This window comes from Nycticebus coucang, chromosome 3, assembly GCF_027406575.1.
Source record: "Nycticebus coucang isolate mNycCou1 chromosome 3, mNycCou1.pri, whole genome shotgun sequence".
NCBI classification, from domain to species: Eukaryota; Metazoa; Chordata; class Mammalia; order Primates; family Lorisidae; genus Nycticebus; species Nycticebus coucang.
In genome coordinates this window covers 63,278,683-63,305,020 of record NC_069782.1, presented here as the reverse complement: position 1 = coordinate 63,305,020, position 26,338 = coordinate 63,278,683, and positions in this window count along the sequence as shown.

Below are 26,338 nucleotides of genomic sequence, written 5' to 3'. Positions count from 1 at the left end.
CATAGAACGTCTTGGGTTGTCTTCCTCCTTTTTCTACCTTTTGGAACAGGTTGAGTAATATAGGTACTAATTCCTCTTTAAAGGTTTGGTAGAATTGTGACGTGTAATCATCTGGTCTCGGGGTTTTCTTTTTGGCGAGATTTTGTATGGTTGATTTTATTTTCGAAGTTGCTATTGGCCTGTTCAACATTTCCACTTGATTCTGGTTAAGGCTTGGAAGGTGACGTGCTTCCAAGTAATGGTCAATTTTCTTCAGATTTTCGTATTTCTGAGAGTAAAGTTTTTTGTAATATTCATTAAGAATTTTTTTGGTTTCTGAGGAGTCTGTTGTTATTTCATCTTTGTTATGTCTGATTGATGAGATTAGAGATTTTACTCTTTTTTCCTGATTAGGTTGGCCAAAGGTTTATCTATTTTGTTGATCTTTTCAAAAAACCAGCTTTTCGATTTATTGATCTGTTGTATTATTCTTTTGTTTTCAATTTCATTTATTTCTGCTCTGATTTTGGTTATTTCTTTTCTTCTACTGGATTTGGGGCTAGAGTTTTCTTCCATTTCCAGTCTCTGCGGGTTGGCCTTGTTATTGCTGAAGATGGCTGTTGCTCTGCACCTTGGGGCACCATCGCTCCAGTGTAATTCCCTCTTAGCCTACCGTCATCTTCTCGCTCCTTTGCTACAAAGTCAGCACTGGCCATCTGCAGTCCAGGTCCTGTCTGCACCTCTCAAGAGTTCACCCAAGATTCTGGACTCCTGGAGGGGCACGTCTCCAGATCATGGAGTGAAAGTGGAGGAGAGTTTTAGGAGCTCAGAGTTGCACGTCGTAACACCAAGATCATTGAGATCAAATGAACAAACAAACAGATACAAAGGTTACCAGGCACATAGGCTCATAGATACAGAGATAGACGGAAACACATAGAAATACAGGTAACAGCCACGACAACAGCAATATAAGAACAACTGCAATAAAAATAGTGATAATCGTAGAATAATTGAAAGAACGGAAAAAAAGAGAGAAAAATGTGGTGTTAGTAGGAATGTTAAATGAGGAGAGAGAAGAAGTTAAAATTAGAAGACATAGAAATAAAAAGAATATATCTATATAAAAAGTAATAATAAAAAATTATTGAAATCTCCTCTAAGAAAATGGTGAGGAAAAAGCAGAGAAAAACAAAACAAGCACACACACAAAGAAACACGTAAACCAAAAAAAAAGGCACCAACTACAAAAATATTCTTGCGTGTAGAAATATACCTATATATATCTATATGTCTGCTGTAGGGATCAACTTTTGTAGGAATATATTCATACTGCAATATACTTTCTGGACACCAGGTGGCGCTGTGAGTGGTTCTGAGACTTGTACCTGATTTACAGTTTATACTGTTACCATGGTAACCACCTTTCATGGCCTATCGCCATTTTGGTATTTCTGTAAAAATTTGTCGCCTAAGAATTGTGTAACCTCGGCTGTTCTTTTCCAGACAGCACTTGTGACTGACCTTCCCAGTCAGTGCAGGTGTCCATACTTCTTAAGTCTTTCCACTCTGTTCCCAGGTTCTCCTGCCAACTGGTGACTGCAATCAGCTGTAGGGGGAGTGGTGCTGAGTTCGCGAGGTCATTGGCAGGCTTGTGGTTTTATCTGCTGTAGTTGGCTCCGGGGGCTGAAGCCAAGTTCGCGGCTTTAGGAGCTAAATTGGTTCTGGGGCTTCAGTAGCTTTGGGGCTTTAGAAGCCAAAACCGGGTCAGCGGCTTCAAGCCGGTTCCCGTGGTTGGAGCATTCGGGGGACTGATTCTGGGTTTTATGGTTCAGAGTTTCCCTTATGGATCGGCTGTTTGTTGAATATTTTTGCGTCTATATTCATTAGTGATATTGGTCTATAATTTTCTTTTCCTGTTGGGTCTTTTCCTGGTTTGGGGATCAGGGTGATGTTTGCTTCCTAGAACGTGTTGGGGAGTCTTCCTTCTTTTTCTACATTTTGGAACAGTTTGCGTAATATAGGTACTAATTCCTTTTTAAAGGTTTGGCAGAATTCTGATGTGAAACCATCTAGTCCCGGACTTTTCTTTTTGGGGAGGTTTTGTATGTTTGATGTTATTTCCAAACTTGAAATGGGCCTGTTCAACATTTCCACTTGATTCTGGTTAAGTCTTGGAACGTGACAAGCTTCCAAGCATCGGTCCATTTCCTTTAGATTTTCATATTTCTGACAGTAAAGTTTCTTGTAATATTCATTAAGGATTTTTTGGATTTCTGAGGAGTCTGTTGTTATTTCGTCTTTGTCATTTCTGATTGATGAGATTAGAGATTTTACTCTTTTTTTCCTGATTAGGTTGGCCAACGTTTTATCTATTTTGTTGACCTCTTCAAAAAAACAGCTTTTTGATTTATTGATGTGTTGTATTGTTCTTTTGTTTTCAATTTCATTTAGTTCTGCTCTGATTGTGGTTATTTCTTTTCTCCTACTGTATTTGGGGTTGGAGTGTTCTTCCTTTTCCAGTTGCTTGAGAAGTCCCATTAAGTTGCTAACTTCCTCTCTTTCCATTCTTCTGAGGAAGGCTTGCAGCCCTATAAATTTCCCTCTTAGAACTGCCTTTGCGGTGTCCAGAGGTCCTGATAGTTCGTGTCTTCATTGTCGTTTTGTTCCAAAAATTTGGCAATTTCCTTCTTGATCTCATCTCTTACCCAGGTATCGTTCAGCATGAGGTTATTTAACTTCCATGTTTTTGTATGAGTATGTAGATTCCTGTTGTTACTCAGCTCAAGTTTTATTCCATGATGGTCAGAGAAGATGCATGGCATTACTTCTATTCCTTTAAATTTACTGAGGTTAGATTTGTGACCTAAGATGTGATCGATTTTGGAGTAAGTTCCGTGGGCTGATGAGAAGTATGTGTATTCTGTTTTGTTAGGACGAAATGCTCTGTAGATGTCTGCTAGATGTAAATGCTGGATGGTTAGATTTAAATCTAGAATTTCTTTTCTCAGCTTTTTGTTGGAAGATCAATCCCTCACTGCCAAAGGAGTGTTAAAATCTCTGACTATTATGGATCTGGAGGAAATCAAGTTGCTCATGTCTGTTAGAGTTTCTCTTATGAATTGAGGTGCATTCTGATTGGGTGCATAGACATTAATAATTGAAATCTCATAATATTGAGTCTTACCCTTAACAAATATGAAGTGACCATTTTTGTCCTTCCTTACTTTTTTTGGTTTAAATCCTATTGTGTCTGCAAATAAAATTGCAACACCTGCTTTTTTCTGGTTACCATTTGCCTGAAATATGGATGACCATCCTTTCACCCTGAGTCTGTATTTGTCTTTTAAGTTAATATGTGACTCTTGTAAGCAATAGATATCTGGTTTGAGTTTTTGTATCCAGTCAGCTAACCTATGTCTCTTTAGAAGACAGTTTAAGCCATTCACATTGATGGAGATTATTGATAAGGTTGGTGAAATTTTGGGTATCGAGTTTTTCAAAAGTGCAGTGGATAATTTTAATCTTTTCACCATTGTAGAAGTTGGAGTTTCATCAGAAGGTTCTGAGGGAGTTTACATTTATAGTAGAGGATTGGGTTGGTCATTATGGAGGATAGGTCTGAGAATATCCTGAGGAGCTGGTTTGGTTGTGGCAAATTTCTTCAACATATGAATGTTGTTAAAGTATTTAATTTCTCCATCATAGATGAAACTCAGTTTAGCTGGGTAGAAGATACAGGGTTGAAAGTTATTATGCTTCAGGAGATTAAAAGTCGATGACCACCCTCTTCCTGCTTGAAAAGTTTCAGCAGAGAGATCTGCAGTCATTCTAATGTTCTTACCTTTGTAGGTAATGGCTTTCTTTCACCTGATAACCTTGAGAATTTTCTCCTTCATGTTGATTTTAGTGAAGCTAATTATGATATATCTGGTTGGATGACTTATTGGGGTTGAATTGTGCTAGAGTTCTGAAACTGTCTTCTATCTGAATTTCATAATCTCTAGGCATGTCTGGAAAATTCTCTTTCATAATTTCATGCAGAAAGGCCTCTGTGCCCATCAATGCCACTTCATCATTTTCCAGAACTCCTATTATTTGTATATTGCCCTTTTTTAATTATCCCAGAGCTCTCTAAGAGAATGATCCGTTTTTGCTCTCCATTTCTCTTCCTCTTTGAGAGTTTGGGAGCGTTCAAAGGCTTTATCTTCAATGTCAGAAATCCTTTCTTCTGCTTGGTCCATTCTGTTGCTGAGGGATTCTACTGTATTTTTCATATCTTTAAGGGCTGGAAATTCTTGCTTCAGTGTGTCTAAGTCTGTGGTGGTTTTGTCTTTAAATTCCTTAAATTCTTGAGACAACTTTTGAATTTCTCCTCGGATTCCTAATTCCATTTTATCAATCTTGTATGCAATCCAAATTCTGAATTCGATTTCTGACATGTCTGCTAGTTGTTTATGAATGGTATCTTCAATTACATCCGCCATTTATTTCTTTGGGGGGGTTGATCTATTCTGGTTATTCATGTTACTGGAGATTTTCCGCTGATTCCGCCCCATGGTTGTTTTACTCCCTTTGATTTTTCCTCTAGGGTTTTGCTGAGGGCCCGTTCAGTGTTGTAGCCTGAGAGACTGGGGCCCTGTCTGGTGTGGTAGGGCTGACTGGTTCTGACTTATTTTCAGCTGGGTTCTGTTTGACCCCAGTGAAGCACTTACTCTGGGTTGAAGTCTCAGTTCTCTGAGTCAGCCCTACCCTGGATGTTTCCGGGGTCTGTGAGTCACCTCAGGGAAATCTTATACTCAGGGTTGGCCTCCTCTGGTTGCCCAGGGATATAGGGGGTATGGCTTCAGCCGCCTCAGGGAACTGCCACTCTGATGTGGGTCTCCCCCAGCCTCACTCCTGTGTCCCAGAGTCAGGACCGACCAGCCGCAGTTTGGGCCCTGTCCACGCACCGACAAATACCTCAAGAATCTGGACCCCCCTGGGGACAAGCCTCCAGATCCCAGATTGAGGGTGGGGTGGGGCGCTGGGAGCTCAGAGCCACCGGCAACAAGCTCATTCAATTCATCCCAATCTTTGGCTCCACCGCACTGCCACAGCCCAAGCGTCCAGTCTTCAGAGTGAGAGCGGGGTGGGGGGAGTGGCTGGAGCCCAGAACTGCCAGGCAGCGAACAGACTCAGCTCAACCCAGTTCCTTGCCCAGCCACACGGCATGCGCTCAGTTCTACAGACCACAGAGCTAGGGCAGGGGGGAGTGCCGGTAGCTCAGAGCCAGCAGGGGCTCCCAGCCGCAGGGAGCCTGGTTGACAACGAGCAAATTCAGTTCCTCCCAGTGTCTCGCCCGGTTGTACCACTGCAGCTCAAGCCTTCAGGCTTCAGAGTAGGGGCATGGTGGGGGGAGTGGCTGGAGCCCAGAACCGCTGGGCAGCGAACAGACTCAGCTCCACACAGTTCCCTGCCCGGCCACATGGCAGGCACTCAGGTCTCCAGAGCACAGAGCGAGGGTGGGGGGTGCCACGGACCACCCTGTCGGTGGGCTCCAGTCCGAGGGAAAGCAGGGAGAAGGAACGAGGAAAGTTGAGAGGTCGGCGCAGGAATGACAGTCTGGCACACTACGGGTTAAAGTATGCAGCTGCAAAATTTACTGAGAGCACATGTTGGTATTTATACATTTTCTTTCCAAGGTTCAAACAATGCAATCTTCATTCTGCTTATGCTTGTAAATTATCTTTGTGTCTGCATATGCGGTTTATCATGCATTACATGTTTTCAAGGTTTTGCTCTCCGGAGGGAGGTGGTTTATCAGTAACACCTGCTTACTCCCTCTTCAGGAATGTCAAGGCTTACAACTTCTCTCAGTCCTGCAACTCTTTTCAGTTTCTTATGATTTTATTTTTAAAACAGCTGAACATATTCTTTTATGTATAATGCTTGACTACTCTCTTATTAGTAACTATACTTTGATTCATAATTGATTGTTTGTTAAACATTAAACTACTCTATTGATTTGTATTACATATGAAAATTAGTGAAGCAAGATGTTTGAACAAATCCTTATTGTGGGAGGTCATGTCTTGTAAAAGTTCTGTTTATGCATTCATTCTGTTTTTTCTGTCCCCACTGATATTTATGGTGGGAAAAACCTCTTTGTGTGTTCATTAGTAGTGCCACTGAGTCTAACAAGCTCATGAGGTGGTGTTATATTTGGATCAACAGTGTATTGTGTTCATTCTTAAGAAAGTACATATTGATAGTTTATCAGAACAAACAGACTTCTGGTACAGAATGACAAACACATGAATAGATGCCACAATCTTTAAACTTAAGCGGGTAACTGAGCATGCTAGGCAACATTTCTGATGCTGTGCATACTGGGGGCGCTGGGGGCTAAGCTCCGTGGAGCACAATCCACCTTCCCGTCGTTCTAGAACGCGGACAGCGCCGCCTCACTACGGCTATGGTGCCGTGGGTGCGGCAGGGGGGAGCACCGGGAGCCCAGAGCCAGCAGGGGCTCTGAGCCGCAGGGAGCGCAATGGGCAGTGATGAAATTCAGTTCCTCCCAGTCTCTCACCTGGTTGTACTGCCGCAGCTCAAGACTTCAGGCTTCAGAGTTTGGGCGGGGTGGGGAGAGTGGCTGGAGCCAAGAACCTCTGGGCAGCGAACAGACTCGGCTCCCCCCAGTTCCCTGCCCGGCCACATGGCAGTCGCTCAGGTCTCCAGAGCACAGAGTGAGGGCGGGGGGAGCGCCTGGAGCCCAGAGCCAGCAGGGGTTCTGAGCTGTAGGGAGCTCGGTCAACAGTGAGCGAATTCAGTTCCTCCCAGTCTCTTGCCCGGTTGTACCATCGCAGCACAAACCTTCAGGCTTCAGAGTGGGGGCAGGGGTGGCGGGAGCGGCTGGAGCCCAGAACCGCCAGGCAGTGAAAAACTGACTCAGCTCCACCCAGCTCCCTGCCCGGTCACATGGCAGTCGCACAGGTCTCCGGACCACAGAGCGAGGGTGGGCGGGGCGCCAGGAGGTCGGAGCAGCAGGGAGCTCAGAGCAGCTGTTAGCGTGGTCCACACAGTTTGACTCATTTGTATGCCTGGTTGTATTATTGCCCAAGGAGGGTTGCTGTACCTTGCCTCAGGGAAGCGCCGCCCTGGTGAGAGTCTCCCTCTGCTGACTGTCCTCACCTCTCTCCCATGCCCCAGAATCAGCGTTGACCAGCTGCAGCTTGAGGACTGTCCTCTCCCCTTTATGAGTCACCCAAGAATCCGAACTCCTGAGGAACAGGCTTTCAGACCTCAGAGAGAGTGGAGGGAAGTGCTGGGAGGTCAGGGTTGCCTGCAATGGATATTGAAAGATTTATACAGTTTTATGCCTGGCAGGAGAACAGCTAGGCATCCTAGTAAGGGAGGTTGGTCCAGTTTGTAGTAGGTCTCTCCAGTGAAGTGTAGTGGGAGGGCCTTTGATTTCTGCCCTTTTGTTTGTGGGGCCCTTAAACCAATCAGGTGGGGGAAGGGGGAATCCTGTCCGCTTGATGATGGGTTTTGTACCTTTTGTTTGCTTCCTTGTGGTCGCAGCTCTCCTCAGTGGGGTTGATGTGCCTTCTTCAACTTTCTTGCTTGGTGTTGCTCGAATCCATCAGGTTACTTGCTAAATTTTCGTCCCCTAACTCTCCTTCAGGATGGGAGCCTCTGTGGAAAGCTGGCTTGAGTCCGCCATCTTCCCATCATCCCTCGCAATTTCTGTTTTAATCTCATCTCTGACCCAGTTATCATTCAGCATAAGATTATTCAACTTCCATGTTTTTGTATGGGTATGCCGATTCCTGTTACTCAGTTCAAGTTTTATTCCATGGTGGTCCAAGAAGATGCAAGGAATAATTTCTATTCCTTTAAATTTACTGAGGTTAGACTTGTGACTTAAGATGTTGTCAATTTTGGAGTAAGTTCCGTGGGCTGATGAGAAGTATGTGTATTCAGTTTTGTTGGGATGAAATGTTCTGTAGATGTCTGCTAAATCCAAATTTTGGATGGTTAGGTTTAAATCTAAAATTTCTTTACTCAGCTTCTTGTTGGAGGAATGATCCAACACTGCCAAAGTAGTGTTGAAATCTCCGACGATTATGGAGCTGGAGGAAATCAAGTTGCTCATGTCTGTTAGAGTTTCTCTTATAAATTGAGGTGCATTCTGGTTGGGTGCATAGATATAAATAACTGAAATCTCATCATATTGAGTATTACACTTAACTTCTTGTCCTTCCTCACTTTTGTTGGTTTAAAGCCTATTGTATCTGCAAATAAAATTGCAACACCTGCTTTTTTCTGATTACCATTTGCGTGAAATATGAATGATCATCCTCTCACCCCGAGTCTGTATTTGTCTTTTAAGTTAAGGTGTGACTCTTGTATATAACAAATATCTGGCCTGAGTTTTTGTGTCCAGTCAGCTAACCCATGCCTCTTTAGAGGACAGTTTAAGCCGTTCACATTAATGGAGACTATTGATAAGTCTGGTAAAATTTTGGGTATTGAGTTTTTGAAAGGTCCAGTGGACATTTTTAATCCTTTTGCCAGTGTGGAAGTTGGAGTTTGATCCGAAGTTTCTGAGTGAGTTTACTTTAGTGGTGTAGGATTGGGTGGGTCATTATGGAGGATAGGTCTGAGAATATCCTGAAGAGCTGGTTTACTTATGGCAAATTTCTTCAACAGATGAATGTCATTGATGTATTTAATTTCTCCGTCGTAAATGAAACTCAGTTTAGCTGCATACAAGTTCCTGGGTTGAAAGTTATTTTGCTTTAGGAGATTAAAAGTCGATGACCACCCTCTTCTGGCTTGAGAACTTTCAGCAGAGAGATCTGCAGTCAGTCTAATATTCTTCCCTTTGTACATAATGGCCTAGTTTCACTTGGCAGCTTTGAGAATTTTCTCCTTCATATTAACTTTAGTGAAGTTAATTATGATATGCCTGGGGGATGTCCTATTGGGGTTGAGTCGTGCTGGGGTTCTGAATCTGTCTGCTATCTGAATTTCAGAATCTCTAGGCATGTCTGGAAAGTTCTCTTTCATAATTTCATCCAGAATGGCCTCTGTGCCCATCGAGGCCATTTCATCAGTTTCAGGAATTCCAATTATTCGTATATTACCCTTCTTCGAATTATCCCAGAGTTCTCTGAGTGAATGATCCATTTTTGCTCTCCATTTCTCTTCCTCTTCGAGAGTTTGGGAGTGTTGAAAGGCTTTATCTTCAATGTCAGAAATCCTTTCTTCTGTTTGCTCCATTTTGTTTCTGAGGGATTCTACTGTATTTTTTAGATCTTTGAGGGCTGCAAATTCTTGCTTCAGTGTGTCTTAGTCTTTGGTGGTTTTGTCTTTTTATTCGTTAAATTCTTGAGACAACTTTTGAATTTCTCCTCGAATTCCTAATTCCATTTTATTGATCTTGTCTGCCATCCAAATTCTGAATTCGTTTTCTGACATCTCAGCTTGTTTTTTATGAATGGGATCTTTAATTATATCTCCCATATCTTTCCTTGAGGGGGTTGATCTATTATGGTTATTCATGTTACCAGAGTTTTCTGCTGATTCCGCCCCATTGTTGTTTTACTCCGTTTGGTTTTTTCCCCTGGGGCTTTGTCGAGGGCCCGTATAGTGTGGCCTGAGAAACTGGGGCCCTGTCTGGTGTTTTTGGGCTAAGTGGTTCTGTCTTATTTTCTTCTGTTTTCTGTTCAATTCTAGTGAAACATTTACTCTGGGTTGAAGTCTCAGCTGTGTAGAAAAACCAGAAATTAAGTCACCCCACCTGCCCACCTCTGGCACCAATTTGAAAAGAAACATCAAGCCTTCCTACAACCGCACACCCAGGTCACCACCTGAAATTTCCTCAGTCTATTGGTTCAGTTCAAAAGGTCCAAATCAGTTGTCTTGGTTGGAACCTGTCCCAGGTGGGAAAGTTCAAGAGGTCTCTGGGAACTGGATCACAGGGGTGTAGTGACTACTCTGATATGGATTACTCCAGTGCAGCGTGGAGTCAGGAGGAGCCACCTAGCAAATAGATCAGTCAGGGAATGTTGATGCCTCCTTCCCCACCTTGCCCCTCTTTCAGACCCAGTCACTGATATCTCTGTAGATGGCTGACCCAGTTACCTGTAGTGAACAGATACTCCAGGGGTTTGCACCTGCCTGAATTGCAAGGAAATCTGCCAGGCCTCTGCACTCTGCTGCTATCTAGTAGGGGGAGGTGAGGCCTGACATCCTTGGGTGCTTGATGAATGTGGGGGGTGTTCACTCAGGTTTAGCCCTGCTCCTGATTGATGTTACTGACAGAACAGAAGTGATCAGAACAGAACAGAACAATTTTTCGGGTTTCGTCTGCAGAGGAGAAGCTGTTCTGAGTTTCAAGGTCCTGTCTTTGCTGCTGGAGGTTGGTATTCGGTTACCTCTCTGACTCGGCCCCGCCCTGGAAGCTTCCTGGGTTTGTGAGTAGCCTCAGGCAAATCGTTTACTCATGGGTGGCCTCCTCTATTTGCCCAGTGGTGTGGCTTCAGAATATCCAGAGTGAGCCGTTTTGCTGTTAGAAAAAAACTACTCTCGTGCCCCCGAGTCAGCACTGACCAGCTGCAGTTTATGCTCTGTGCACACCCCTCAAGAGATCACCCCAAAATACAGACTCCTGGGGGACAGGCTTCCAGATCCCAGAGTGAGGGCGAAGGAGAGTACCGGGAGCCCAGAGCTGTAGGTAGTGAGCACACACAGTTCCACACAGTCCTATGCCTGGCTGCACCACTGCCAGAAGACAGCTGCCACTCCATGTCCCAGGGAGCCACCGGTCTGGAGCAGTTCCATTCTAGCCGACCATCCTCTTTTTGCTCCTGCACCCCAGAATCAGTGCAGCTCAGGCACTGTCCACACCCCATGAGAAATCACCCAAGAATTCTGACTCCTATGGCACAGGCCCCCAGACCCCAGAGCGAGAGTGGAGTGGAGCGCTGGGAGCTCAGCATTGGGAGTGGGGAAGATACACAGTTTCACTCAGTTTTATGCCTGGCCGCATTGCTGCCCAAGGAGGGCTGTTGCAGCACGCTTCGGGGAAGTGCCGCCCTGGTGTGGCTGCCCCTCAGCTGACTGCACTCTCCTCACTCCTATGCTCTAGGGTCAGCGCTGACCAGCTGCAGCTCAGCCACTGTCCACACCCCTCGAGAAATCACCCAAGAATCTGAACTCCTGGAGGACAGGCCTCCAGACCTCAGTGTGAGTGGAGGTGGTTGCTGGGAGTTCAGGGTTGCAGGTAAAGGATATTTACAGTTTTATACAGTTTTATGCCTGGCAGGAGTATGCTGTGGCACCCTAGTAGGGGAGGTAGGTCCAGTTTTTAGAAGGTCTCTCCCGTGGTGTGTAGTGGGAGGGCCTTTGATTTCTGCCCGTTTATTTGTTTGTTTGTGGGGCTCTTGAGCTGCTCTCGTGGGGGAGGGGGGACTCCCCTCCACTTGGTGATGAATTTTGTACCTTTTGTTTGTGTCCTTGTGGTCGCAGCTCACCTCAGGGGGGTTGATGTGCATTCTTAAACCTTCTCTCTTGGTGCAGCTCAAATCCACCAGGTTTCTTGCTAAATTTTCGTCCCCTCATTCTCCTTTTGGATGGGAGGCTCTGTGGAAAGCTGGCTTCAGTCCGCCATCTTGTCTCCCCCCCACAGAGAACAGGTTTCTGAGGTTCTCGAACATCACATCTCCATGCAAATTCCGCTGAGTAGGGTCCAGGCATTCCCACTCCTCTGGAGTCAATTCTATGGTAATATCTCTGAATGTCACCAGTTCTGGTCACAGCGCTACAGGACACGTAGCAGACACACCCGGACTTTCCACAGTGCAGAGCAAGGAGCAATGAATTCAGTTTCTAATTCTGCTCTAATTTTGGTTATTTCTTTTCTTCTACTGGGTTTGGGGTTGGAACGTTCTTCCTTTTCCAGTTGCTTGAGATGTCCCATTAAGTTGTTAACTTCCTTTTTTTCCGTTCTCTTGAGGAAGGCTTGCAGTGCTATAAATTTCCCTCTTAGGACTGACTTTGTGGTATCCCAGAGGTTCTGATAATTCATGTCTTCATTGTCATTTTGTTCCAAAAATTTGACAATTTCCTTCTTAATCTCATCTCTGACCTAGCTATCATTCAGCATAAGGTTATTTAACTTCCATGTTTTTGTATGAGTATTCAGATTCCTGTTGTTACTCAGCTCAAGTTTTATTCCATGGTGGTCCGAGAAGATGCAAGGAACAATTTCTATTCCTTTAAATTTACTGAGGTTAGACTTGTGACCTAAGATGTGATCGATTTTGGAGTAAGTTCCATGGGCTGATGAGAAGTATGTGTATTCAGTTTTGTTGGGATGAAATGTTCTGTAGATGTCTGCTAAATCCAAACAACGTAAGAATAGGGGAAAGGGGGAATGGGAGGGGAGGGAGGGGAAGATGGGCAGAGGGAAGGGGATTGGTGGGATTATGCCTGCGGTGCATCTTACAAGGGTATATGTGAAAGTTAGTAAATGTGGAATGTAAATGTCTTAGCACAATAACTAAGAAAATGCCAGGAAGGCTATGTTAACCATTATGATGAAAATGTGTCAAATGGTCTATGAAACTAGTGTATGGTGCCCCATGATCACATTAATGTACACAGCTATGATTTAATAAAAAAAAAAGTTTTTACCTAATTGTTGTGCAACCTTGGCTTCTCTGTTCCATACAGCTCTCCTATCTGACCTCCCAACTCGGTGCAGGAGTCCACTCTTCACAAATCTTTTGACTCTGCTCCCACATTGTCCTGCAAACTGGCAACTGCAATTGGCTGTGGGGGAAGGGCTGGCTGCTGCCAGTGGTGCGGCTGCAGCACAGGGAATCCTTCTGCTCAGTTTATGTGGCTCAGGGTCTCACTTTTAAGTCTGGAGATTTGAGTCCAGCCACCCGCCAGTTTGCCACACAGTCTGAACTGCCAGCCCACACCAGTATTCCCCACCCAAAATGGTCTGGTCTATTTAATCACTCCTGTTGTTCTGGGGGAAGGTGCCTGCCATTTTGGACAATTCAAAATGTCTGTTTCTGGGGCAGAATCCCTTCCCTTCAATTTTCCATCTGGTTTCTTAGTCCCTTGTGGCTCTCGCTAAACTCGGGTCAGGAATAAATTTTTGTTAATGGGTTTTGCCAGGAATTGCACACTGCTGTCCTCCATGAGGGAGGGGCCTGCCAGCCAGCTTGGCCAAGCAGAAAGAATCTCTACAACAGAGTCCGTTGCTCAAATACAGTAATCTGCCAATTCGCTGCACATCTCCAGCTGTCTGTCTACAGCAATAATCCATGAGGGGAAAAGGTCCAACCCCCCCTTCCTCTCACCTGATGACTTGGGAGAGGTGGGCTATATGTCCGTCCTTTCCGCCATCATGCTCCACCTCCTATTTTAATTATTTTTATTATTTATTTTTTATTAAGTCATTTTATTAAGTCATAAACACATCTATGCCAATTTTAGTGTGTTGATTATTTGTACAAATTGCAGTGCTTACATCATACTAATCAGCATAGCTTTCACCTCATTTACCCAATTATAGCATTAGGACATTTGTGTTCTACACATGATAGAACCAATTTGTACTTGCAATGTTCTCCATAGTTGTGGTCCCCCTTCTCTCCCCTACTATCCCTCCAACACCCTTTCCATCCCTCTCGCTCCTCTTCCCTCCTTCATCTTAGGCTAAAGTTGTGTTCTGTTTTTCATATGCAAGTGTGAGTTATAAATTAGTTTTGAAGTAGTATGGACTACATTGGATACTATTTTTTCCATTACTGAGATACTTTACTAAGATCAATATTTTCCAGCTCCATCCATGTAAACATAAAGAAGGTATAGTCTCCATTTTTTTCCACTGCTGCATAGTATTCCATGGTATACATATACCACAATTTATTAATCCATTCGTGGGTCAATGGGCACTTGGGCTTCTTCCATGACTTGGCAATTATGAATTGAGCTGCAATGAACAATCTGGTGCAAATATCTTTATGGCCAAATGATTTTTGGTCCTTTGGATATACATCTAGAAGAGGAATTGCAGTATCAAACGGCAGGTCTACATTTAGATCCCTGAAAGTTCTCCAAACTTCCTTCCAAAAGGAACGTACTAGCTTGCATTCCCACCAGCAGTGCAGAAGTGTTCTCCTTTTTCCACATCCACGCCAACATCTGTTGTTTTGGAATTTTGTGTTGTGAGCTACACTTACTGGAGTTAGATGGTATCTCAGACTAGTTTTGGTTTGCATTTATCTGATGATTAAAATGATGAGCATCTTTCACGTGTCTGTAGGCCATCTGCCTGTCTTCTTCAGAGAAGCTTCTGTTCATGTCTATTTCCCACAATGAAAAGGGATCACTAGTTTTTTGCTTAGTAATAAGTTTGAGTTCTCTGTGGAATCTGGTGATTAGACCTTTGTAGGTAGTATAAATTGCAAAAATCCTCTCCCATTCTGAGGGCTGTCTATTTGCTTTACTTAGGTGTTCTTGGCAGTGCATAAGCTTTTTAATTTGATCAGATCCCAGTAATGTATTTTTGATGTTGTTTCAATTGCCTGGGGTGTCTTCCTCATAAAGTATTCTCCCAGGCCAATTATCTCAAGCATTTCCCTTGCACTCTCTCTAAGAATATTTATAGTTTCATGTGTTTTTAAGTCGTTTAGCCAATGAGAGTCAATTTTTGTTAGAGGAGAAAGGTGTGGGTACAGTTTCAGTCTACTACAAGTTGCCCGCCAATTCATCCAGCACCATTCATTGAATAGTGAATCTTTTCCCCAATTTATAATTTTAATAGGCTTATCTAAAATCGAATGATGATAAGTGTCTTGGTTCACCTCTTGGTCTTTAATTCTGTTCCATACATCTACCTCTCTAGTGTTTTGATCACTATTGATTTATAGTATAATCTGAAGTCTGGAAGCATGATTCCTCCCAATTTATTTTTATTTCTGAGTAATGTCTTGGGTATTCAAGGTTTTTCTGTTTCCATATAAAACGAAGTACTAATTTTTCTAGATCTTTAAAATATGAGGTGCTTTAATAGGGATCACATTAAATCTGTAAATTACTTTAAGTAGTATAGACATCTTAACAATGTTGATTCTTCCAAGCCATGAGCATGGTATATTTTTCCATTTGTTAACATCTTCAGCTATTTCTATTCTCAGAGTTTCATAGTTCTCTTTATAGATATCTTTCACATCCTTAGTTAGATACACTCCCAGATATTTCATCTTCTTTGGCACTATTGTAAAGGGAATAGAATTCTTTTTTTTATTATTTTTTTATTAAATCATAACTGTATACAGTGATATGATCATGGGGCATCATACACTCGCTTCATAGACCATTTGACACATTTTCATCACAATACTTAACATAGCCTTCCTGGCATTATCTCAGTTACTGTGCCAAAACATTTACATTCTACATTTACCAAGTTTCGGTATATGTACACCATGGAATATTATGCAGCCTTAAAGAAAGATGGAGACTTTACCTCTTTCATGTTTACATGGATGGAGCTGGAACATATTCTTCTTAGTAAAGTATCTCAAGAATGGAAGAAAAAGTACCCTATTACTCAGCCCTACTATAAAACTAATTTAGGGCTCTCACATGAAAGCTATAACCCAGGAATAGAACTCTTGATTGTTTTTTTCCCTTGACTATTGTTGGTGTATATAAAGACTACAGATTTATGAGTGTTTATTTGGTATCCTGAGATATTACTATATTCCTTCATCACTTCTAGTAGTTTTGTAGTTGACTCCCTGGGGTTTTCCAGATATATACTCATATCAACTGCAAAGAGTGACAATTTGATCTCCTCTTGCCTTATTTAGATCCCCTGGATTGCCTTCTCTTGTCTGATTGTGGTGGCTAAGACTTCCATTACAATGTTAAAAATCAGTGGAGACAGTGGGCATCCTTGCCTGGCTTCTGATCTGAGTGGAAATGTTTTCAATTTTACTCCATTCACTATGATATTGGCTGTGGGTTTGCTGTAGATGGCCTCTATCAGTTTAAGAAATGTTCTTTCTATACCTATTTTCTTAAGCGTTCTGATTAAGAAAGGATGCTGGATATTGTCAAAAGCTTCTTCTGCATCAATTGAGAGAATCATATGGTCTTTGTTTTTTAATTTGTTTATGTGATGTATTATATTTATGGATTTATGTATATTGACCCATCCTTGGGACCTTGGGATGAAACCCACCTGTATAATTTCTTTGATGTGTTGTTGGATTTTGTTTACTAGGATCTTATTGAATATTTTTGCATCAATATTCTTTAGGGATATTGGTCTATAATTTTCTTTTCTTGTTGGGTCTTTCCTGGTTTGGGTATCAGGGCGATATTTGCTTCATAGAATGAATTGGAAAGTATTTCTTCTTTTTCTATGTTTTGGAAAAGATTAAGTAATATAGGTACTAGATCCTCTTTAAAGGTTTGGTAGAATTCTGATGTGAAGCCATCTGGTCCTGGGCCTTTTCTTTTTGGGGGGATTTCTTATACTTGATGCCATTTCAGAGCTTGTTATAGGCTTGTTCAACATTTCCACTTCTTTCTGGCTACGTCTAGGAGGGTGGCATGTTTCCAAGTATTGATCTGTTTCCTTCAGTTTTCATACTTCAGAGAGTAGAGTTCTATGTAGTATTCATTAAGGATTTTTTGAATTTCTGAGGAGTCTCTTGTTATTTGGCCTTTATCATTTCTTTTCTTTTTTTTATTAAATCATAACTGTATACATTGATATGATCATGGGGCATCATACACTCGCTTCATAGACCATTTGACACATTTTTATCACAATGGTTAACATAGCCTTTCCGGCGTTATCTCAGTTACTGTGCCAAAACATTTACATTCTACATTTACCAAGTTTTGCAAATACCCCTGTAAGATGCACCACAGGTGTGATCCCACCGATCCCCCTGCCTCTACCCACCGCCCCTCCCTTTCCCACTTCCCCCTATTGTTAGCTTGTAACTGGGTTATAGCTTTCATGTGAGAGCCCCAAATTAGTTTCATAGTAGGGCTGAGTACATTGGGTACTTTTTCTTCCATTCTTGAGATACTTTACTAAGAAGAATATGTTCCAGCTCCATCCATGTAAACATGAAAGAGGTAAAGTCTCCATCTTTCTTTAAGGCTGCATAGTATTCCATGGTGTACATATACCACCATTTATTAATCCATTCGTGGATCGATGGGCACTTGGGCTTTTTCCATGACTTAGCAATTATGAATTGGGCTGCAATAAACATTCTGGTACAAATATCTTTGTTATGTTGTGATTTTTGGTCTTCTGGTTATATGCCCAGCAGAGAGATTACAGGATTGAATGGCAGATCTATTTTTAGATCTCTGAGTGTTCTCCATATATCTTTCCAAAAGGAATGTATTAATTTGCATTCCCACCAGCAGTGCAGAAGTGTTCCCTTTTCTCCGCATCCGTGCCAACATCTCTGGTCTTGAGATTTTGTGATATAGGCAAGTCTCACTGGAGTTAGATGATATCTCAAAGTAGTTTTGATTTGCATTTCTCTGATGATTAAAGATGATGAGCATTTTTTCATATGTCTGAAGGCCGTGCGCCTGTCTTCTTCAGAGAAGTTTCTCTTCAAATCCCTTGCCCAGCCTGCGATGGGATCCCTTGTTTTTTTCTTGCTGATGCATTTGAGTTCTCTGTGGATTCTGGTTATTAAACCTTTGTCAGGGATATACCATGCAAATATCTTCTCCCATTCTGAGGGCTGTTTGCTTGCTTTACTTACAGTGTTCTTAGCTGTGCAGAAGCTTTTTAGTTTGATCAAGTCCTAGTAGTGTATTTTTGAAGCTGCTTCAATTGCCCGGGGGGGTTCTCCTCATGAAATACTCACCCAGACCAATTTCTTCAAGGGTTTTCCCTGCATTCTCCTCTAGTATTTTTATAGTTTCATGTTTTAAGTTTAAATCTTTAATCCAATGAGAGTCCAATTTGATGTGTTATTTCTTTAGCTTCATTCTTTTTTCTTTTTTTATTAAGTCTTTTGTACAGATATCATAAATACATTTATCCCGATTTCCTTGTGTTGATTATTTGTACAAATGGAGTGCTTACATAATGCTAATCAATATAGCTTTCACCTCATTTACCCAATTATAGCAATTATATACTATTGTACATTATATAATTATATAATTTCAACTCATTTATCCAATTATAGCAATTTGTGTTCTACACATAATAGGTCCTACTTGTACTTGCAATGTGCTCCATAGTTGTGGTCCCCCTACTATCCTCAACTATCTCTCCCCCACATCCTTTCCTCCTGCAACTTAGGCTAAAGTTGTGTTTCATTTTTTATACACAAGTGTGAGTTATTATAAATTGGTTTCACAGTAGTACTGAATACATTGGATACATTTTTTCCCCATCCCTGAAATACTGTACTAAGAAGATTTTCCAGCTCCATCCATGTAAACATAAAAGAGGTAAAGTCTCCATTTTTTTTACTGCTGCATAGTATTCCATGGTATACATATACCACAATTCATTAATCCATTCATGGGTCGATGGGCACTTGGGCTTCTTCCATGACTTGGCTATTGTGAATTGAGCTGCAATGAACAATCTGGTGCAAATGTCTTTATTGCCAAATGATTTTTGGTTTTTTGGATATACACCTAGAAGAGGAATTGCAGGATCAAATGGCAGGTCTACATTTAGATCCCTGAGAGTTCTCCAAACTTCCTTCCAAAAAGAACGTACTAGCTTGTGTTCCTACCAGCAGTGCAGAAGTGTTCCCTTTTCTCCACATCCAGATACAATATGCTTTAAACCAATCAAAGTAAGAAAAGAAAATGATGGTCACACCTTATTTGTTGAGGGCAACACTCAACATGATGAGATTTCAATTATCAACATTTCTGCGCCCAACCAGAGTGTGCCTCAATTTATAAGAGAAACTCTGACATGAGCAACTTGATTTACCCCTGGCACCATAATTGTTGGAGACATTAACACTCCACTGGCAGTGTTGGATAGATCCTCAAAAAAGAAGCTAAGCAAAGAAATTTTACAATTAGACTTAACCTTTTAACATTTGCATCTAATAGACATCTGTGGAACATTTCATCCTAACAAAACCGAATACACATTCTTCTAGTCAGCCCATGGATCATTCTCCAAAATTGATCACGTCTTAGGTCACAAGTCTAACCTCAGCAAATTTAAAGGAATAGAAATCATTCCTTGTATTTTCTTTGACCACCACAGAATAAAAGTTGAACTCAATAACAACAGGAATCTCCACATGCATACAAAAACATGGAAACTAAATAACATCATGCTGAACGATAGGTGGGTAATTGATGAGATTTAGAAGGAAATTACCAAATTTTTGGAACAAAATAATAATGAAGAAATGAACTATTAGAACATCTGGGATACAGCAAAGGCAGTTCTAAGAGGAAAATTTATAGTGTTGCAAGCCTTCCTGAAGAGAATGGAAAGAGAGGAAGTCAATAACTTAATGGTACATCTCAAGCAACTGGAAAAGGAAGAACTTTCCAACCCTAAACCCAGCATTGGAAAAGAAATAACTAAAATTAGAGCAGAACTAAATTAAATTGAAAACAAAAGAATCATACAACAGATCAACCAAAGAGTTGGTTTTTTGAAAAGGTCAATAAAATAGATAAACCATTGGCTAACCTAACCAGAAGTAGAAGAGTAAAATCCCTAATTTCATCAATCAGAAATGATAAAGGCCAAATAACAAGAGACTCCTCAGAAATTCAAAAAATCCTTAATGAATACTACATAAAACTCTACTCTCTGAAGTATGAAAACTGAAGGAAACAGATCAATACTTGGAAACATGCCACCCTCCTAGACGTAGCCAGAAAGAAGTGGAAATGTTGAACAAGCCTATAACAAGCTCTGAAATGGCATCAAGTATAAGAAATCCCCCCAAAAAGAAAAGGCCCAGGACCAGATGGCTTCACATCAGAATTCTACCAAACCTTTAAAGAGGCTCTAGTACCTATATTACTTAATCTTTTCCAAAACATAGAAAAAGAAGGAATACTTCTCAATTCATTCTATGAAGCAAATATCACCCTGATACCCAAACCAGGAAAAGACCCAACAAGAAAAGAAAATTATAGACCAATATCCCTAAAGAATATTGATGCAAAAATATTCATAAGATCCTAGCAAACAGCATCCAAGAACTCATCAAAGAAATTATACAGGTGGGTCTCATCCCAAGATCCCAAGGATGGTTTAATATATGTAAATCCATAATACAAGTATAATACATCACATAAATAAATTAAAAAACAAAGACCATATGATTCTCTCAATTGATGCAGAAAAAGCTTTTGACAATATCCAGCACCCTTTTTTGATCAGAATGCTTAAGAAAATAGGTTTAGAAGGAACGTCTCTTAAACTGATAGAGGCCATCTACAGCCAACCCACAGCCAATATCATAGTGAATGGAGTAAAATTAAAATGATTTCTGCTCCGATCAGGAACTAGGCATGGATGCCCACTGTCTCCACTGCTTTTTAACATTGTAATGGCAGTCTTAGCCACCGCAATTAGACAAGAGAAGGCAATCAAGGGGATTCAAATAGGACCAGAGGAGACCAAATTGTGACTCTTCACAGACGGTATGATTATATATTTGGAAAACCCCAGGGAATCAACTACAAAACTCCTAGAAGTGATCATAGTATATGATAGTGAATATAGTAATGTCTCAGGAAACAAAATAAACACTCATAAATCTGTAGCGTTTATCTACACCAATAATAGTCAAGGGGGAAAAAAAATCAAAGATTCTATTCCATTTACAAAAGTGCCAAAGAAGATGAAATATCTGGGAGTGTATCTAACTAAGGTCGTGAAAGATCTCTATAAAGAAAACTATGAAACTTTGAGAATAGAAATAGCTGAAGATGTTAACAAATGGAAAAATATACCATGCTCATGGCTTGGAAGAATCAACATTGTTAAAATGTCTATACCACCTAGAGCAATTTACAGATTTAATGTGATCCCTATTATAGCACTCTCTCATATTTTTAAAGATCTGGAAAACTTAGTACTTCATTTTATATGGAAACAGAAAAAACCTTGAATAGCCACGGTATTACTCTGAAATAAAAACAAATCTGGAGGAATCAGGCTTCCCGACTTCACACTATATTATAAATTGATAGTGATCAAAGCAGCACAAAAATAGAGAGGTAGATGTATGAAACAGAATTGAAGACCAAGAGGTGAACCCAGACACTTATCATCATTTGATTTTCGATAAGCCTATTAAAATTATAAATTGGAGAAAGATTCCCAATTCAAGAAATGGTGTTGGACAACTTGGCTGGCAACTTGTAGAAGACTGAAACTGGACCCACACCTTTCTCCTCTAACAAAAATTGACTCTCACTGGTTAAAGGACTTAAACTTAACACATGAAACTATAAATATTCTTAGAGCGAGTGCAGGGGAAACGCTTGAAAAATTTGGCCTGGGAGAATACTTCTTGAGGGAGACACCCTGGGCAATTGGAGCAACATCAAAAACACATTACTTTGATCTGATCAAATTAAAAATCTTCTGCACTGCCAAGAACACACTAAGTAAAGCAAATAGACAGCCCTCAGAATGGGAGAGGATTTTTGCAATTTATACTACCGACAAACCAGAATCCACAGAGAACTCAAACTTATTACTAAGCAAAAAACAAGTGATCCCATTTAATTGTGGGCAAGAGACATGAACTGAAGCTTCTCTGAAGAAGACAGGCACATGGCCTACAGACATGAAAAATGTTCATCATCTTTAATCATCAGAGAAATGCAAACCAAAACTTCTCTGAGATACCATCTAACTCCAGTATGAGTAGCCCATATCACAAAATCCCAAAGCAGCTGTATTCTTCAGAGAATTTTTTCTTCAAGTCCCTTGCCCAGCGTGAGATGGAATCACTTTTCTTTTCTTGCTAATACGTTTGAGTTCACTGTGGATTGTGATTATTAAACCTTTGTTGGAGACAAAACCTGCAAATCTCTTCTCCCATTCTAGGACTGCTTGCTTGTTTTACTTACTGTGTTCATGGCTGTGCTGAAGCTTTTTAGTTTGATCAGGTCCAGTAGTGTATTTTGGGCATTGCTTCAATTACCTGGAGGGTCCTCCTCATAAAATATTCACTGAAGCTGATTTTTTCAAGCATTTTCCCTGTACTTTCTTCTAGTATTTTTATAGTTTCTTCTCTTAAGTTTATATCTTTAATCCAGTGAGATTCCCTTAGTTAATGGTGAAAGGTGTGGGTCCACTTTCAGTCTTCTAGAGGTTGCCAGCCTGTTCACCCAGCATCATTTGTTAATTAGGGAATCTTTTCCCCACTGAATGTTTTTAATTGGCTCATCAAAGATCAAATTATGGTAAGCAGCTTGGTTCTCTATTCTGTTTCATACATCTACCTCTCTTTTTTTGTGCCAGTGCATGCTGTTTTGATCACTATCTTATAGTATAGTCAGAGGTCTGACAGCATTATTCCTCCTGCTTTGTTTTTATTTTTGAGCAATGTCTTGGCTATTAGAGGTTTTTTCTGATTCCATATAAAATGAAGTATTTTTTTTGAGATGATATCTCAAAGTAGTTTTGATTTGCATTTATCTGATGATTAAAGATGATTTTTATTTTTTTATATGTGTGTAGGCCATGCGCCTGTCTTCTTCAGAGAAGTTTCTCTTCAAGTCCCTTGCCCAGCCTGTGATGGGATCACTTATTCTTTTCTTGCTTATACTTTTGAGTTCTCTGTGGATTCTGGTTATTAAACCTTTGTCAGAGACATAACCTGCAAATATCTTCTCCCATTCTGAGGGCTGTTTGCTTGCTTTACTTACTGTGTTCTTGGCTGTGCAGAAGCTTTTTAGTTTGATCAGGTCCCAGTGGTGTATTTTTGAAGCTCCTTCAATTGCCCGGGGGGGGGGTGGGGTTCCTCCTCATTAAATACTCACCCAGACTTATTTCTTCAAGGGTTTTCTCTGCACTCTCTTCTAGTATTTTTATAGTTTCATGTCTTAAGTTTAAATCTGGAATCCAGTGAGAGTCTATCTAGGTGTGGGTCCAGTTTCAGTCTTCTACATGTCGCCAGCCAGTTCCTATTTCAAATAGGAAATCTTTTCCCCACTGAATGTTTTTAATTGGCTTGTCAAAGATTAAATAACGGTAAGTAGCTGGATTCAGCTCTTGGTTCTCTATTCTGTTCCAGACATCTACTTCTCTGTTTTTGTGCCAGTACCATGCTGTTTTGATCACTATAGATTTATAGTATAGTCTGAGACCTGGTAGCGTGATTCCTCCTGCTTTGTTTTTATTTCTGAGTAATGTCTTGGCTATTCGAGGTTTTTTATGATCTAACAGGTATTTTAATAAAAACAATCCACAGTAAACATGGCTGTATAACCTTTAAATGATGTATTACAATAAAAGTATGGTTTTTATGAAAGAAAAAAACAATTACCTGATCTGGATGTTTTCTTTTTTTTATATTAAGTCATTTGTACATAGATCATAAATACATTTATACCATTATGGTATTCAATGTGTTGATTATTTGAACAAATTAAAGTGCCTACATCCTACTAATTGACACAGCCTTCACCTCATTTACTCAATTACAGCATTAAGACATTTGTGTTCTACACCTGATAGATCCAACTTATACTTGCAATATGCTCCATAGGTGTGGTCACCCTACTGACCCTCTGTCTATCGACTGACCCGTCCTTCCCCTCTCTCTTGCCTTCCCTCCTTCATCCTGGGCTATAGTTGTGTTTCAATTTTCATATGAAAATGTGAGTTATTATAAATTGGTTTCACACTAGTACTGAGTACATTGGATATTTTTTCCCATTCCTGAGCTACTTTACTAAGAAGAATATTTTTCAGCTCCTTCCATGTAAACATAAAAAAGGTAAAGTCTCCATCTTTTTAATGCTACATAGTATTCCATTCTAAAATAAGAAAGATAACTCACACTTAAGAACTTGAAAAAAGTTATTTATAGCAATAATTGAATATACTTCACCAATTCAATATCCTGCCTCTCAGTGCAGAATGTTCTTACAAACATGAACATCTTGAGTACTCAAATGTTCATTTTATTAAATTTCCCCTGAAGCTAAAAGGAAGCTTCCTAACCCACTGGTATAACACAGTACAAGTTGCAAATTTATAGGGCTTTAATGGGCAAGAAACTATGCTGAGATTACTTATCTTACATAGTCCAAGATTAAGATATAGAATTCTCCATTCCTTCCCTATCTAAATAGAATATATTTTAATTCAAAGTCAGATAGGGGTCAAATAAGTAAAAGCTACTTTCAGGCTTCAAATAACCATATTAGTAATGATGGTAATAATTTTAATCAGAGTAGCTATAGATGTTGATCCTGATAAGCATGTGCTAGGCACTGCATTAATGAAGTGTTTGTGTGTGTGTATACACCTCTGTGTGTGTATGTGTGTATATGTCTCTGTCTGTGTATATATAAGACCTCACACACTATAAGCCTTGGCAGATTATGCTCCTTTTCCATTCAGAAAACACATCTGGTGATAAATCATGTTCCTAAGATCACACCTAGCAAGTGGGAAAGCCAGGAATCCAACCCAGGCTTCAGGGAATCTAAAATCTCTCTGTTTTCCCTTTATCACCCACCTATGGCTTATCTTATTCAAGAAAAAGTTTATCCAGTTAAAGCTTTCTTCCCTCTTCCCATGCCAATTAAAACTAAAACATCAAACAAACTGGAAGTAAAAATGGAAAAAAGCTGATGAAGCCACAGGACCTGGTAATAGCAATTAATAATCACTTAAGGATAATCTAACATCAATATTTTTCAAAGAAAACAACTTAAAGCAAAGATTCACTGAGTCATTAAAAAGACAAGATGAATCCCAGCTCCTATTTATGTGAAACAGAGCATTCTAAAGGAAAATTACATATGCAACAGAGGTTGAAAAATACTATGAAAGAGTATTTTTGACTTAATACGTATTCGTATTAAGAAGTTCGTATTAAGTCATAAAGTGAACTACAAGTTTAAGTTCACATTTTATAAAACTAACTAAAGCCTGTCAGCAAATATATCACCAAAACACCAAACTAAAAACTAATATCAGTCAATATTGAAAGAAAAGATAAATCCATCTGTATACTGTCCTTCATATTGCCCAGACAAAATAACTGGTTTTCTATATAACTGAAGATCTGTGTCAATATTTTTCACTATACCACAACAATTATGAGATGATGTTCTTATTCATTTAACATTTATTTTTTCTTTTTCTTTCTTTCTTTCTTGCTTTATTTTTACAGACACAGTCTCACTCTGCTGCCCTCGGTAGAGTGCCGTGGCATTACAGCTCACAGCAATCTCTTGGGCTTAGGCGATTCTCTTGCCTCAGCCTCCTAAGTAGCTGGGACTACAGGTACCCACCACAATGCCTGGCTATTTTTTTGTTGTTGCAGTTTGGCCGGGGCTGGGTTTGAACCCACCATCCTCGTTATATGGGGCCCTACTCACTGAGCCACAGATGCTGCCCTTGTTTAACATAAATGTTAAATCCCTGAAAGCGATGAAGTGGCTTCACAAGGTACAGAGCCTCTTCTCCATGAAATTAGGAAAGAGAATTTTCCAGACTTTCCAAAAGACTCTGAAATTCAGATAGAAGACATTTTCAGAACCCCAGCACGACTCAAACTGAATAAGACATCCTCCAGGCACATCATAATTAACTTCACTAAAGTTAATATGAAGGAGAAAACTCTGAAAGCAGCCAGATGTAAGAAAACCATAACCTAAAAGGGGAAGAATATTAGAATAACTGCAGATCTCTCTGCTGAAACCTTTCAAGCCAGAAGAGGGTGGTCATTGACTTTTTCTTTTGATTTTTATTTTATTTTTTTATTAGGTCATAGCTGCGTACATTGATATGATCATGGCGCATCATACACTAGCTTCATAAACCCTTTGACACATTTTCATCACACTGGTTGACATAGCCTTCCTGGCATTTTTTTTTTTTTTAGTTATTGTGCTAACATTTACATTCTACATTTACTAAGTTTCACATATATCTTTGTAAGATGCACCGCAAGTGTGATCCCACCTGTCCCCCTCCCTCTATCCCCCTCCCCCTCCCTCCCCTCCTTTTACCCCTTCCCCCTATTCCTAGGTTGTAACTGGGTTATAGCTTTCATGTGAAAGCCCTAAATTAGTTTTCTAGTAGGGGTGAGTGCATTGGGTA